The sequence below is a fragment of the Tachypleus tridentatus genome, chromosome 1, assembly GCF_004210375.1.
Source record: "Tachypleus tridentatus isolate NWPU-2018 chromosome 1, ASM421037v1, whole genome shotgun sequence".
Lineage (NCBI taxonomy): Eukaryota > Metazoa > Arthropoda > Merostomata > Xiphosura > Limulidae > Tachypleus > Tachypleus tridentatus.
In genome coordinates, this window is record NC_134825.1 from 170,454,890 (window position 1) to 170,463,566 (window position 8,677).

At 39.6% G+C, this 8,677-nt stretch overlaps 1 protein-coding gene across 1 annotated transcript in view; it reads right to left on the reverse strand.

Annotated features, from left to right (window-relative positions):
- Positions 1 to 8,677, reverse strand: part of LOC143233601 (uncharacterized) — a 42,549-nt gene that overhangs the window by 30,615 nt on the left and 3,257 nt on the right. The window lies entirely within an intron of this gene.

Here is an 8,677-nt window from a genome sequence, read left to right on the forward strand (position 1 = left end):
AGTCTGGTCTCTTAATCTACCTGTGACTAACCTGGTCTCTCCTCTTTTGTCTCTTAATCTACCTGTAACTAAACTGTCTCTCTTAATCTAACACCTGTGACCAAACTAGTCTCTCCTCTCTTTGTATTTAATCTACCCAGACAAACTAGTCTCTCATTCTTTTGACTAACCTAGTTCTTGAATTTACCTGTGACTAAACTAGTCTCTCCTCTTTGTCTCTTAATCTACCTGTAGACTAAACGTCCTGGTCTCTTCCATCTACCTAATCTAATCAGACTCCTATGTCTCTTAATCTGACCTGTAACTAAACTATTCTCTCCTTTCTTATCTAATATCTACCTGTGACCAAACTCCCTTCTCCTCTTTTTGTCTTTATCTACTGACTGGTTATCTGTAACCTACTTTCTTGTTCTCTGTACTTCTAACCTACTAGTCTCTCCTCTTTGTCTTGATCTACCTGTGACCAAACTGGTCTCTCCTCTTTGTCTCTTAATCTACCTGTAACCAAACTAGTTCTTAATCCTTTTGTTCTAGACTAACCTCAGACTAAACTAGCTTCTCTTGTCTTTAATCTACCTGTGACTAAACTAGGTCTCTTCTTTGTCTCTTAATCTACCTGTAACTAAACTAGTCTCTCCTCTTAATCTACCTGTGACCAAACTAGTCTCCTCTTTGTCTTGATCTACCTGTAACTAAATCTAGTCTCTCCCTTTTGTCTCTTAATCTACCTGTGACCAACCTGGTCTCCTCTTCTTGTCTTAATCTACCTGTGACTAAACTAGTCTTCTCTTTGTCTCTTAATCTACTCTGTGACTAAATCTAGTCTTCTCCTTCTTTTGTCTCTTAATCTACCTGACCAAACTAGTCTCTCTCTTCTTTTTCTCTTAATCTACCTGTAACCAAAACTGGTCTCTTAATCTACCTGTGACCAACCTAGTCTCTCTCTTTGTCTTTTAATCTGCCTGTGAGGCAACCTAGTTCTCCTGACCTTTGTCTCTACTTACCTGTAACTAAACTAGTCTCTCCTCTTTGTCTCTTAATTTACCTGTGATCAACCTAGTCTCTCCTCTTTTTCTCTTAATCTACCTGTAACTAAACTAGTCTCTCCTCTTTGTCTATTTAATTTACCTGACTCAAACTAGTCTCTTAATCTACCTGTGACCAAACTAGTCTCTCTCTCTTTGTCTTTAATCTACCTAGAGCAACCTAGTCTCTCCTCTCTTTGTCTCTTAATCTACCTGTAGACCAAACTGGTCTCTTAATCTGCCGCAGGACCAAACTAGTCTCTCCTCTCTTTGTCTTTTAATCTACCTGTAACCAGACAGCCCTAGTTCTCCTAAACTTTGTCCTCTTAATCCACCTGTAAGCAAACTAGTCTCTCCTCTTTGTCTCTTAATCTTACCTGTGACTAAACTAGTTCTCTCCTCTTGTCTCTGTAATCTACCTGTGACCAACCTAGTTCTCCTTCTTTGTCTCTTAATCTACCTGTAACTAAACTAGTTCTCCTCCTTGTCTCTTAATTTACCTGTGACCAAACTAGTCTCTAATCTACCCAGCTGACTAAACTAGTTCCTTGTCTTTTTTTAATCTACCTAGAGTAACCTAGTCTCTCCTTCTTGTCTCTTTAATCTACCTGTAACCAAACTAGTCTCTTAATCTACCTGTGACCAAACTAGTCTCTCCTCTTTGTCTTTTAATCTGCCTAGAGCAACCTGGTCTCTCCTCTTTGTCTCTTAATCTACCTGTAACTAAACTAGTCTCTCCTCTTTGTCTCTAATTTACCTGTGACTAAACTAGTCTCTCCTCTTTGTCTCTTAATCTACCTGTGACTAACCTAGTCTCTCTCTCTTGAGTCTTAATCTGCCTGTAACTAAACTAGTCTCTCCTAACTTTGTCTGTCTTACCTTGCCTGTGACCTAACTAGACTAACTCCTCTTTGTCTTTTAATCTACCTGTGACCAACCTAGTTCTCCTCTTTGTCTCTTAATCTACCTGTAACCTAAACTAGTCTCTTAATCTACCTGTGTGACTAGCCTGGTCTCTCCTCTTTGTCTCTTAATCTACCTGTAGCAAACTAGTTCCTCTCTCCTCTCTTAATCTATCTAGTTTCCTAACCCTAGTTCTTCTTTGGTCTATTCCATTACCAGACTAAATCTGTTCTCCTCTTTGTCTCTTAATCTACCTGTAGGCTAAACTAGTCTCTTCTCTTTTGTCTCTTAATCTACCTGTGACTAAACTAGTCTCTCCTCTTTGTCTCTCTTAATCTACCTGTAACTAGAAACTGGTCTCTCCTCTCTTGTTCTCTTAATCTGCCTGTGACCAAAGCTAGACTAACTCTCTCTTTGTCTCTTAATCTGCCTGAATTGACTAGACTAAAAGTTCTCCTTCACCTCTGGTCTACCTCTAAACTATCTCCTCTTGTCCTTAATCTACCTGACCAAACTAGTGTCTCGACCTGTCTCTCTTCTTTCTCTCTTAATCTTACCAGTGACTAAATCTCTCCTCCTCTTTGTCTCTTAATCTACCTGTGACTAAACCTGGTCTCTCCTCTTTGTCTCTTAATCTACCTGTGACTAAACTAGTCTCTCCTCTTTGTCTCTTAATCTACCTGTGACTAAACTCGTCTTTCTCGTCTTTGTCTTAATCTACCTGTAACTAAACTAGTTCTCCTCTTTGTCTTTTAATCTACCTGTGACCAACCTAGTCTCTCTCTTTTGTCTCTTAATCTACCTGTAACTAAACTAGTCTCTCCTCTTTGTCTCTTAATCTACCTGTAACTAAACTAGTCTCTTAATCCACCTGTGACCAACTGGTCTCTCCTTTGTCTTTTGACCTACCTGGGAGCAACCTAGTCTCTCCTCTTTTGTTAAAGATCTGCCTGTAACCAACTAGTCTCTCTCTTTTGTCTCTTATTTTACCAGGACTAAATCCTCGTCTCTCCTCTTTGTCTCTTAATCTACCTGTGACTAAGCCTTGTCTCTCCCTCTTTGTCTCTTAATCTACCTGTAACTAAACTAGTCTCTCCTCTTTGTCTTTTAATCTACCTAGACTAACCTAGTTCTCCTCTTTGTCTCTTAATCTACCTGTAACTAAATCTGGTCTCTTAATCTACCTTGTAGACTAACCTAGTCTTCCTCCTTTGTCTCTTAATCCACCTGTAACTAAACTAGTCTCTTAATTCCTACCTGTAGACCAACCTAGTCTCTCTTCTTTGTCTCTTAATCTACCTGTAACTAAAACTGGTCTCTCTTTTTGTCTCTATTCTACCTGTGACCAAGGTTGTCTCTCCTCTTTGTCTTTTAATCTACCTGTGACCAAACTAGTCTCTCCTCTTTGTCTCTTAATCTACCTATGACCAAACTAGTCTCTCCTCTTTGTCTCTTAATCTACCTGTAACCAAACTAGTCTCTTAATCTACCTGTGACCAAACTAGTCTCTCCTCTTTGTCTTTTAATCTACCTGTGAGCAACCTAGTCTCTCCTCTTTGTCTCTTAATCTACCTGTAACCAAACTAGTCTCTCCTCTTTGTCTCTTAATTTACCTGTGATCAAACTAGTCTCTCCTCTTTGTCTCTTAATCTACCTGTGACCAAACTAGTCTCTCCTTTTTGTCTTTTAATCTACCTTTGACCAACCTAGTCTCTCCTCTTTGTCTCTTAATCTACCTGTAACCAAACTAGTCTCTCCTCTTTGTCTCTTAATTTACCTGTGACCAAACTAGTCTCTTAATCTACCTGTGACCAAACTAGTCTCTCCTCTTTGTCTCTTAATTTACCTGTGACCAAACTAGTCTCTTAATCTACCTGTAACCAAACTAGTCTCTTAATCTACCTGTGACCAAACTAGTCTCTCCTCTTTGTCTTTTAATCTACCTGTGAGCAACCTAGTCTCTCCTCTTTTGTCTCTTAATCTACCTGTAACCAAACTGGTCTCTCCTCTTTTGTCTCTTAATTTACCTGTGACCAAACTGGTCTCTCCTCTTCTTTGTCTCTTAATCTACCTGTGACCAGCCTGGTCTCTCCTCTTTGTCTCTTAATCTACCTGTAACCAAACTGGTCTCTCCTCTTTTGTCTCTTAATTTGCCTGTGACTAAATCTAGTCTCTTAATCTACCTGTGACCAAACTAGTCTCTCCTCTTTGTCTTTTAATCTACCTGTGAGCAACCTAGTCTCTCCTCTTTGTCTCTTAATCTACCTGTAACCAAACTAGTCTCTCCTCTTTTTTGATCTCTTGTCTACCTGTGACCAAAGCTGGTCTCTCTCTTTGTCTCTTAATCTACCTGGGACTAAACTGGTCTCTCCTCTTTGTCTCTTAATCTGCCTGTGACCAAACTGGTCTCTCTCTTTGATCTCTTAATCTACCTGTGACTAAACTAGTCTCTCCTCTTTGTCTCTTAATCTGCCTGTGACCAAACTAGTCTCTCCTCTTTTTTGTCTCTTAATCTACCTGTGACCAAACTAGTCTCTCCTCTTTTGTCTCTTAATCTGCCTGTGACTAAACTCGTCTCTCGTCTTTGTCTCTTAATCTACCTGTAACCAAACTAGTCTCTCTCTCTTTAACTTTTAATCTACCTGTGACTAACCTGGTCTCTCTCTCTTGTGTCTTAATCTACCTGTAACTAAACTAGTCTCTCCTCTCTTTGTCTCTTAATCTACCTGTAACCAAACTAGTCTCTCCTCCTTCTTGATCTCTAATCTGCCTGTAACCAAACTAGTCTCTTAATCTGCCTGTGACTAAACTAGTCTCTCTCTTTGTCTTTAATCTACCTGTGAGCAACCTGTTCTCTCTTCTTTGTCTTGTTAATCTACCTGTAACCAAACTAGTCTCTCCTCTTTTGTCTTAATTTGCCTGTGACCTAACTCGTCTCTCCTCTTATTACCTAATCTGCCTGGACTAACCTTGTCTCCTCTTTGATCTCTTAATCTACCTGTAACCAAACTAGTCTCTCCTCTTTGTCTTTTAATCTACCTGTGACCAACCTAGTCTCTCCTCTTTGTCTCTTAATCTACCTGTAACCAAACTAGTCTCTTAATCTACCTGTGACCAACCTAGTCTCTCCTCTTTGTCTCTTAATCTACCTGTAACCAAACTAGTCTCTTAATCTACCTGTGACCAACCTAGTCTCTCTTCTTTGTCTCTTAATCTACCTGTAACCAAACTAGTCTCTCCTCTTTGTCTCTTAATTTACCTGTGACCAAACTTGTCTCTCCTCTTTGTCTTTTAATCTACCTGTGACCAGCCTGGTCTCTCCTCTCTTGTCTCTTAATCTACCTGTAACCAAACTGGTCTCTTAATCTGCCTGTGACCAACCTGGTCTCTCCTCTTTGTCTCTAAATCTACCTGTAACTAAACTGGTCTCTTAATCTACCTGTGACTAACCTAGTCTCTCTTCTTTTGTCTCTTAATCTACCTGTAAGGCAAACTGGTCTCTCTCTTTTTGTCTCTTAATTTTGCCTGTGATCAAGCTAGTCTCTCCTCTTTTTGTCTTTAATCTACCTGTGACTAAAACTGGTCTCTCCTCTTTGTCTCTTAATCTACCTGACTAACCTGGTCTCTCCTCTTTTTCTCTTAATCTACCTGTAACCAAACTAGTCTCTCCTCTTTGTCTCTTAATTTTACCTGTGACCAAATCTAGTCTCTTAATCTACCTGTGACCAAACTAGTCTCTCCTCTTTGTCTTTTAATCTACCTGTGAGCAACCTAGTCTCTCCTCTTTGTCTCTTAATCTACCTGTAACCAAACTAGTCTCTTAATCTACCTGTGACCAAACTAGTCTCTCCTCTTTGTCTTTTAATCTACCTGTGAGCAACCTAGTCTCTCCTCTTTGTCTCTTAATCTACCTGTAACCAAACTAGTCTCTCCTCTTTGATCTCTTAATTTACCTGTGACTAAACTAGTTCTCCTCTTTTGTCTCTTAATCTGCCTGTGACCAACCCTGGTCTCTCCTCTTTGTCTCTTAATCTACCTGTAACCAAACTAGTCTCTCTCTCTTTGTCTCTTGAATTTACCTGTGACCAAACTAGTCTCTCCTCTTTTGTTTTTAATTTACCTGTGACCAAACTAGTCTCTCCTCTCTTTGTCTTTTTTAATCTACCTGTGACCAACCTGGTCTCTCCTCTTTGTCTCTTAATCTACCTAACTAAACTAGTCTCTTAATCTGCCTGTGACCAACCTAGTCTCTCCTCTTTGTCTCTTAATCTACCTGTAACCAAACTAGTCTCTTAATCTATCTGTGACCAACCTAGTCTCTCTTCTTTGTCTCTTAATCTACCTGTAACCAAACTAGTCTCTTCTCTTTGTCTCTTAATTTACCTGTGACTAAACTGGTCTCTCCTCTTTTGATCTTAATCTACCTGTAACTAAATCCAGTCTCTCTTTCTTTGTCTTGATCTACCTGTGACTAAACTAGTCTCTCTCTCTTTGTCTCTTAATCTACCTGTGACCAAACTAGTCTCTCCTCTTTGTCTCTTAATCTACCTGTGACCAAACTAGTCTCTCCTCTTTGTCTCTTAATCTACCTGTGACCAAACTAGTCTCTCCTCTTTGTCTCTTAATCTACCTGTGACCAAACTAGTCTCTCCTCTTTGTCTCTTAATCTACCTGTGACTAAACTAGTTCTCCTCTTTTGTCTCTTAATCTACCTGTGACTAAACTCGTCTCTCGTCTTTGTCTCTTAATCTACCTGTAACCAAACTAGTCTCTCCTCTTTGTCTTTTAATCTACCTGTGACCAACCTAGTCTCTCCTCTTTTTTATCTTAATCTACCTGTAACCAAACTAGTCTCTCCTCTTTGTCTCTTAATCTACCTGTAACCAAACTAGTCTCTTAATCTACCTGTGACCAAACTAGTCTCTCCTCTTTGTCTTTTAATCTACCTGTGAGCAACCTAGTCTCTCCTCTTTGTCTGTTAATCTACCTGTAACCAAACTAGTCTCTCCTCTTTGTCTCTTAATTTACCTGTGACTAAACTCGTCTCTCCTCTTTTGTTCTCTTAATCTGCCCTGTGACCAACCTTGTTCTCTCTCTTTTGATCTCTTAATCTGCCTGTAACCAAACTGGTCTCTCCTCTTTTGATTGTCTTTTAATCTACCTGGGACTAACCTGGTCTCTCCTCTTTTTCTCTTAATCTACCTGTAAACCAAACTGGTCTCTTAATCTGCCTGTGACCAACCTGGTCTCTCCTTTGTCTTAACCTACCTGTAACCAGAACTGGTCTCTTAATCTACTTCTAGACTAACCTAGTCTCTCTTCTTTTGTCTCTTAATCTACCTTAAACCAAACTAGTCTCTCCTTTTGTCTCTTAATTACCTGTGACTAAACTTGTCTCTCCTCTTTGTCTTTTAATCTACCTGAGACCAACCTAGTCTCTCCTCTTTGTCTCTTAATCTACCTGTAACCAAACTAGTCTCTTAATCTACCTGTGACCAACCTAGTCTCTCCTCTTTGTCTCTAAATCTACCTGTAACCAAACTAGTCTCTTAATCTACCTGTGACCAACCTAGTCTCTCTTCTTTGTCTTAATCTGCCTGTAACCAAACTGGTCTCTCTCTCTTTGTCTCTTAATTTTACCTGTGATCAAACTAGTCTCTCCTCTTTGTCTCTTAATCTACCTGTAACCAAACTAGTCTCTCCTCTTTGTCTCTTAATCTACCTGTAACCAAACTAGTCTCTTAATCTACCTGTGACCAACCTAGTCTCTCCTCTTTGTCTCTTAATCTACCTGTAACCAAACTAGTCTCTTAATCTACCTGTGACCAACCTAGTCTCTCCTCTTTGTCTCTTAATCTACCTGTAACCAAACTAGTCTCTTAATCTATCTGTGACCAACCTAGTCTCTCTTCTTTGTCTCTTAATCTACCTGTAACCAAACTAGTCTCTTCTCTTTGTCTCTTAATTTACCTGTGACCAAACTAGTCTCTCCTCTTTGTCTCTTAATCTACCTGTAACCAAACTAGTCTCTCCTCTTTGTCTCTTAATCTACCTGTGACCAAACTAGTCTCTCCTCTTTGTCTCTTAATCTACCTGTGACCAAACTAGTCTCTCCTCTTTGTCTCTTAATCTACCTGTGACCAAACTGGTCTCTCCTCTTTTTGTCTCTTAATCTACCTGTGACCAAACTGGTCTCTCCTCTTTTGTCTCTTAATTTACCTGTGACCAAACTAGTCTCTCCTCTTTGTCTCTTAATCTACCTGTAACTAAACTAGTCTCTCCTCTTTGTCTCTTAATCTACCTGTAACCAAACTAGTCTCTTAATCTACCTGTGACCAAACTAGTCTCTCTCTCTTTGTCTCTTAATTTACCTGTGACCAAACTAGTCTCTCCTCTTTGTCTCTTAATTTACCTGTGACCAAACTAGTCTCTCCTCTTTGTCTCTTAATCTACCTGAAACCAAACTAGTCTCTCCTCTTTGTCTCTTAATCTACCTGTGACCAACCTAGTCTCTCCTCTTTGTCTCTTAATCTACCTGTGACCAAACTAGTCTCTCCTCTTTGTCTCTTAATCTACCTGTAACCAAACTAGTCTCTTAATTTACCTGTGACCAACCTAGTCTCTCTTCTTTGTCTCTTAATTTACCTGTAACCAAACTAGTCTCTCCTCTTTGTCTCTTAATTTACCTGTGACCAAACTAGTCTCTCCTCTTTGTCTCTTAATCTACCTGTAACCAAACTAGTCTCTTA